Source organism: Megachile rotundata, unplaced genomic scaffold, assembly GCF_050947335.1.
Source record: "Megachile rotundata isolate GNS110a unplaced genomic scaffold, iyMegRotu1 scaffold0391, whole genome shotgun sequence".
In the NCBI taxonomy this organism is placed as follows: Eukaryota; Metazoa; Arthropoda; class Insecta; order Hymenoptera; family Megachilidae; genus Megachile; species Megachile rotundata.
Window position 1 is genome coordinate 117,501 of NW_027473688.1, and position 7,500 is coordinate 125,000.

The following is a 7,500-nucleotide window of genomic DNA, read 5'->3' on the forward strand; positions in this document are numbered from 1 at the left end:
GGCTGAGAAGCGAAAACGATAGCGTAGTCTCCTTCGTTGGTAGACCGATCTGACGCCGGCCATGGAGTGTCCGTATTGAATCTCGCGATACCGCCAAGACGTCCAATATATGTAAGCAGCGAGCAGGAGACTCTGTGTTACGCGCGACAGCGCGTTTCGTATTTTCCACGGTTTTTGAATGACTTTACCACCCGGAACGGACTGAAAACTCGCCGCACGAAGAGAAATGCGTCACAGAGCGTTGTTTCATCGGCGGTTCTGTAGTTTTATACGGTCCTTTACCCGTCCATGGACGTTATCGTGTCGTCTTAATCATCAATCAGCTCGGGTAAATCTGTGAACAGAGCTATGACGGGACGACGTCCGAATACCGATACTCGATCTTGCGCTTGGATTGGAGTTAGTATTCTATGGACAATCGAACGAATTTATAAACCAGGTTAAATAAATCACGTACATACTGGTTTTCAGACGCTGAGTTGTTAAATATGAACAAAAATTTTTATACGATTACCCTGAACGGTGGATCACTTGGCTCGTGGGTCGATGAAGAACGCAGCTAATTGCGCGTCAACGTGTGAACTGCAGGACACATGAACATCGACATTTCGAACGCACATTGCGGTCCACGGATACAATTCCTGGACCACGCCTGGCTGAGGGTCGTTTATATAACTAAAGACTGCTTGCGTTTGCCTTTAGCAGCAAAAGGTTTTCTCTTCATTGTTAAATTTTTTTCGGTACCGCTCGTCGTTCGACTAGATAAAACGAAACTGTTAAACGCCGAAAAGTCGAACGTTTCGGAGCGGGATCCGATGGTCGAACGCGAGAGAGAGAACAACTTGCGAAATTGGCGAAAACGTACGAGCGATGGTTGGACATTTCGTCGGCGTTTGACGCGGAGAATGTTAAATGGAACGTTCGTGTCTCGCCCTCTCTTTGCTAGTGTTCATTTTTTTCACAGGCGACAGAAGAACATTTTCGTATATCTCGCAATTCTTAGTTTTTAGGATCTTCTCGGCGGAATGCGCTTATCTCGGCTTGCGTGAGTCGTGGTTTCTAGTTAAACCCCTAAAAGAGACCATATACGACCGCCCGTGAAAGAGCGCTCCCGAGTCGAAAACACCTAACTACAGAAGGATATTTAGACGAGAGAGAAAATGATTCTTCGCCCTGCGAGAGAATTGTTAGACACCAATTGAAGGAAGCAAGCCGAGAGTAGAGCGTGTTTACGGCGTTTCTCCGCGCTCCCGACGTTGTCTGAAATGATTGTCGAATTTTTTTTTCGACGGTGCGAAAGTTTATACAACGAGGGGAAAAGTTAAAAATAAACGTGCGACGGAAGCTCTTTCACGGTTAAATTATTACGAGATCGTAGCTTCGCCACGTTTTTTTTAACATTTACAAGCGCAGATCGCTTCGTTGTCGTTGATTAGAAGCGGAAGACCGCGCGATCCCAATACGGGTTCCGGTCGTCCAGTCCTCGAAGTGCATAATTGTGCCGGACGGACGTTGAAAAACCCGGACCGATCGAACGATAAACGCTTATTTGGTGATCGTCTTGCGAGAGTCTCCCTTCATTGTTGTTCGTGTGTTAAATTTCTTTTATCGAACAACGGTCGAACGCAAATGAACAATGACATTTACACCGAAGATCGATCTCGAAACGCTTTTGTTCCTCCTTTTGTGCGCTCGTGGTTTCATCGAACGATATATACACGACGAAGGTGTACCACGCACGTTAAAAATGGGATTTCTTTTTTCCTTTAACCCTTTATTCTCTGGACCATGATAAGTCACCGATGGTTTACATGGCTGTCTCTGGCATTCTCGCCCTTTTCTTGGGATTTTGCGTCGGAACGCGACAGCAAAAGAAAAAACGTATCGGACGATGCGTCTTTACGGTTTATCGACCGTCGAGTGTATATTCGAACGTAAATATGTTGTAACGGTATATGTATCCTTTAGGGGACAAAAGAAACATGAAACGATCGTGTGCGAGAGCGCGCCGAGGGTAAGAAGAAAAGGTGTCCGACCTTTATCTCCTCGTTGTCGTAGTCTCTCCTCGTCGTTTGTTTTAACGCGCCCTGGATAGATAAAAAGATATATCCGATTATAATATATACATATATACTCCGACGCGAGTCGAGAACAACCGGACGTCGTCGTCGTCGTTTTTTTTTTTTGTCGTTGTCCCGCCTGCCCGAATATGCGGCGTTTTAAGTGCCTTTTTTCTTTTGTCGAACAAAAGAGAGAGGAGACACCGAGCTTTCATTTTGGCTCGTACGTACCTTCGAGTAGTCGACGATATTGTGTTGATCCGAAAAGAGAAAAATAGTTGGTTATCGAACGATACAAGGAAAAAATCGAACGACATAATCCCTGTGCGTCGTTGGTATTAATATACCTTTCGTATTACGTGTCGAAACCCCGAAAAGAGCGTACAGTTTGTGGTATAACTTTGAAAAGAAATAATAAAATTTCGACGACCTCAGAGCAGGCGAGATTACCCGCTGAATTTAAGCATATTAATAAGCGGAGGAAAAGAAACTAACAAGGATTTCCTTAGTAGCGGCGAGCGAACAGGAATGAGCCCAGCACTGAATCCCGCGGTTAACGCCGCTGGGAAATGTAGTGTTCAGGAGGATCCGTTTATCCCGAGACATCGAATCGCGTCCAAGTCCATCTTGAATGGGGCCACTTACCCATAGAGGGTGCCAGGCCCGTAGCGACCGGTACGCGTCTCGGGTGGATCTCTCCTTAGAGTCGGGTTGCTTGAGAGTGCAGCCCTAAGTGGGTGGTAAACTCCATCTAAGGCTAAATATGACCACGAGACCGATAGCGAACAAGTACCGTGAGGGAAAGTTGAAAAGAACTTTGAAGAGAGAGTTCAAGAGTACGTGAAACCGTTCAGGGGTAAACCCGAGAAACCCAAAAGATCGAATGGGGAGATTCATCGTCAACGAAGCTGGCTCCCGTGTTGGTGCGATAGTGCCCCGGATGGTCCCGTTACGGCGGGTTTCCCATCGGCGTGGGCACACCACCCGCGGCGAATGTTCCGGCTATGTAGTCGTGCACTTCTCCCCTAGTAGAACGTCGCGACCCGTTGCGTGTCGGTCTAAGGCCCGAGGCGAAGACTGTCCGTCGCTTTTAGCGTACGATGACAGCCCCTTGGATGCCCGGCCGACTGCGCGACGGTACTCAGACGGTATCGGGCCGCAAAATTCTCGAACGCACTGCGTCCAGGACCGCCGCAAGCTCGTTCCAGTCTAGATACCGGATGTACGGACTTAGCGCCGTAACCGGGCCTGGCGGGCTGTTGGCAGGCGGAGTCCTTGGACTGGCCAAACTTTGAATTACCGGTCGGCGACGCTATTGCTTTGGGTACTCTCGGGACCCGTCTTGAAACACGGACCAAGGAGTCTAACATGTACGCGAGTCATTGGGATTTGATAAACCTAAAGGCGAAATGAAAGTGAAAGTCGTCCGTGAAGTCGACTAAGGGAGGATGGGCCTCGTTACGATTAGGCCTCGCACTCCCGGGGCGTCTCGTTCTCATTGCGAGAAGAGGCGCACCTAGAGCGTACACGTTGGGACCCGAAAGATGGTGAACTATGCCTGGTCAGGACGAAGTCAGGGGAAACCCTGATGGAGGTCCGTAGCGATTCTGACGTGCAAATCGATCGTCGGAACTGGGTATAGGGGCGAAAGACTAATCGAACCATCTAGTAGCTGGTTCCCTCCGAAGTTTCCCTCAGGATAGCTGGCACTCGACTCGAACGCATAACGAGTCTCATCTGGTAAAGCGAATGATTAGAGGCCTTGGGGCCGAAACGACCTCAACCTATTCTCAAACTTTAAATGGGTGAGATCTCTGGCTTGCTTGAATTTTCATGAAGCCACGAGATATAAATTGATAAAATTTTTCTTGGATCAGAGTGCCAAGTGGGCCAATTTTGGTAAGCAGAACTGGCGCTGTGGGATGAACCAAACGCAGAGTTAAGGCGCCTAAGTCGACGCTTATGGGATACCATGAAAGGCGTTGGTTGCTTAAGACAGCAGGACGGTGGCCATGGAAGTCGGAATCCGCTAAGGAGTGTGTAACAACTCACCTGCCGAAGCAACTAGCCCTGAAAATGGATGGCGCTGAAGCGTCGCGCCTATACTCCGCCGTCAACGGCAAGTGCGCAGGAACGGGATTTAGTTCCCGTTCTCCATGAAGCCTTGACGAGTAGGAGGGTCGCGGCGGTGTGCGCAGAAGGGTCTGGGCGTGAGCCTGCCTGGAGCCGCCGTCGGTGCAGATCTTGGTGGTAGTAGCAAATACTCCAGCGAGGACCTGGAGGACTGACGTGGAGAAGGGTTTCGTGTGAACAGCCGTTGCACACGAGTCAGTCGATCCTAAGCCCTAAGAGAAATCTAATGTTGATGAGGTGTCCTAAAATTCACGCTTTTCGAACGCAAATGACAAACATACGTACGCTCGCACGCACGTACGCGCGCAAAAGGCAAAAAATGTTAAAAAGAGAAAAAAATTGCAGTTAAATAACAATTTACGTCGCCGTCGTTTCGTGTTTGTGTCCTAATCCACCGCTCGAACATGATCATTTTTATTGATAAATTGACAAAAACGTTGAACGCTGAAAAAAAATGATCGCGGTTCGGATCGATGGATACTTCACGTTCGACGTGATGCGACGTTGTCGAACGCCTGAAAGCGATTTTTTTTCTATTTTTTGCTTGGTTAAATCTTACAAACTATCGAACGCAAGTCGTGTCGTCGTTGCGTCGCAGATGCGTCGTTGTTTATATAATTTTGCGTGATTTGGGAAGAAACACACCCATCGGGCGAAAGGGAATCCGGTTCCTATTCCGGAACCCGGCAGCGGAACCGCATACCAATCGGGCCCTCGTAAGAGTGTTCGTCGGGGTAACCCAAAATGACCTGGAGACGCCGTCGGGAGATCTGGGAAGAGTTTTCTTTTCTGTATAAGCGTTCGAGTTCCCTGGAAACCTCTAGCAGGGAGATAGGGTTTGGAACGCGAAGAGCACCGCAGTTGCGGCGGTGTCTGGATCTTCCCCTCGGACCTTGAAAATCCAGGAGAGGGCCACGTGGAGGTATCGCGCCGGTTCGTACCCATATCCGCAGCAGGTCTCCAAGGTGAAGAGCCTCTAGTCGATAGATTAATGTAGGTAAGGGAAGTCGGCAAATTGGATCCGTAACTTCGGAATAAGGATTGGCTCTGAGGAGCGGGGCGTGTCGGGCTTGGTCGGGAAGTTGGCCAGGCTGACGTGCCGGGCCTGGGCGAGGTGAACGGTTGGCGACTTCGCGTCGCGTCCCGGAATCCGAGCTCGGTCCCGTGCCTTGGCCGCCAACGGATCTTCCTTGCTGCGAGGCTTCTTGTGACGGCTTCGGCCGTCCTTTTCGCCTCTTCGGCCGCCATTCAACGCTTAGCTCAGAACTGGCACGGACTAGGGGAATCCGACTGTCTAATTAAAACAAAGCATTGCGATGGCCCTCAAGGGTGATGACGCAATGTGATTTCTGCCCAGTGCTCTGAATGTCAACGTGAAGAAATTCAATTAAGCGCGGGTAAACGGCGGGAGTAACTATGACTCTCTTAAGCGTAAATCGCTCCGAGTTTCTCCTTCGGTTCGCCGGGGGAAAAACTCCGTCGCTTGCGTGAGTCATGGTTGCAGGGATGGCAATGCGTAACTCAGACCTCTCGTTAGGTCCTTCAGCCTCTCCCATCCAAGTCGCACGACCTACCTCCTAGTGGTACCTGCCGGTAACGTGACTGGTTGGCTGTTTGGGTGACTCACGTCACCATCGCAGTCCCAGTCACGGCTAAACGGCGTGCGGCGAACGGGCGCAAGCCCAACGACATTACGTCGGAGGTGTCCCCGGGTTAGCAGCCCTGCGATGCCTCGGAGCTTTGCTCCAAACCCCAATTGCTCCTAAAACCCAAACGAAGCCTCGGATGCCCGATTGCCTTCCTGTTGACGACTCGGCGATGTCCCAAGGATTTTCCGTCGATTTACATTCGGATTCAGATTGCTCGAAGTGTCCCTCCTGCAAAATTGATTTATCCGCGAGGACCCTAGCGCTCCGTAAGCAGCATATTCGCCGTTGTAACCAACCTCCTCCAAACAGTGATGGCACGTACACCTGCCAGGTATGTGGAAACACATACCCTAAGTACGCTGGTCTCCGCCAACATATGAAACATTCTCACACGGAGGATTACAACGCGCGTGATGTACAATTAACCGAGGAAAGAGCCGCATCTTCGAGGGCTAGATGGACCCCTGCTGAGGAAAAACAACTAGCTCGATTAGAGTCCCAGCTCCCCGCAGGCTTACCACAGAAGGAGATTAACGTGCGCCTGGCTGCTCTGCATCCCGGCCGCACAGCGGATGGCATCAAGAAACGGCGTCAAAATCAATCCTATCAAACCATTCTTTCTGAAATAGTTTCGTCCACCAGCTCTTCTTCTCCTGCAATCACATGTTCTGATCCCCCATACTCTGGCACACCCGAAAACACAGTTTCAACTCCGGCTCCTACGCCGCCTTCTTCACCTGCCGAATTAGATTCCAACGTCAACATCACCGCGCCCGATGCCTCCGGTAGTGTCTGTGCGCTTATCAAGCACCAGGATATTTATACCTACCTGCAAGAACTAATTCCATCCTGTTCCGAACGCGTGCAGCACCTCCTTCTTCAGCTCTCCGAATGCAACAGTTTTGATGAATTTGACCCCTTAATATCTTCCATAATTAGTAGCCTTGCCGGGCCATTGCCCACTTCTGGAAACTCCGGACCTGAAAATCGAAAACGCCCCAATAAGAAGAAGAATAGCAGAAGGAAACCCAAGTCAAAGCACAAATCTAAAACTAATCATGCCGCTGTCAGGTCTGCCGCATTTGCTAGCCACCAGCGCTTATTTGATAAGAACCCGACACAACTGGCGCACGCAATATTAGATAATAAGGACTTTAACACCACAGTCCATCCCCCCATGAATGAGCTTGAGGCTGAGTTCCGCCCCCTCTTCGAAGAGCGGCCAGACTATACTTGTCCTGAGCCACAAGGTCCAGCTGAGACGCATCACCTGGATTACCCCATCACCTTTCGAGAGGTGGAGCTCACCCTGCGTCGTCTCAAGCAATCTGCGTGTGGCCCAGACGGGATAACTCGTGAGCATCTTCGAGCCGCAGATATGCCCGACTTGGTGGCTCTGCTGAATGTGGTCTTCGGACTCTGTCATACTCCATCCATTCTCCGTCAAAATCGTACTGTTATGATTCCCAAGAAGGGCGACCTTTCCAAGTCGTCCAATTGGCGCCCAATCACAGTTTCGTCAATGTTCAGTCGTTTGCTGCACAAAATTTTGGCCTCCCGTCTTTCGGAAAACATAAAACTACACCATGCACAGCGAGGGTTTACCCCGGGCGATGGTATAATGACCAGCTTCACAGTACTGGATACCATTTTGCGTG

General features: G+C 50.1%; 1 non-coding gene and 1 pseudogene across 1 annotated transcript; both read left to right on the top strand.

Annotated features, from left to right (window-relative positions):
* Nucleotides 1-511: 511 nt before the first annotated feature.
* Nucleotides 512-666, top strand: LOC143266376 (5.8S ribosomal RNA). Its single transcript, XR_013041384.1, has one exon. It is a non-coding gene; the product is annotated as a 5.8S ribosomal RNA (ribosomal RNA).
* A 1,820-nt stretch (nt 667-2,486) lies between these two features.
* LOC143266372 (large subunit ribosomal RNA) overlaps nt 2,487-7,500 on the top strand; it is an 8,329-nt pseudogene continuing 3,315 nt past the window's right edge.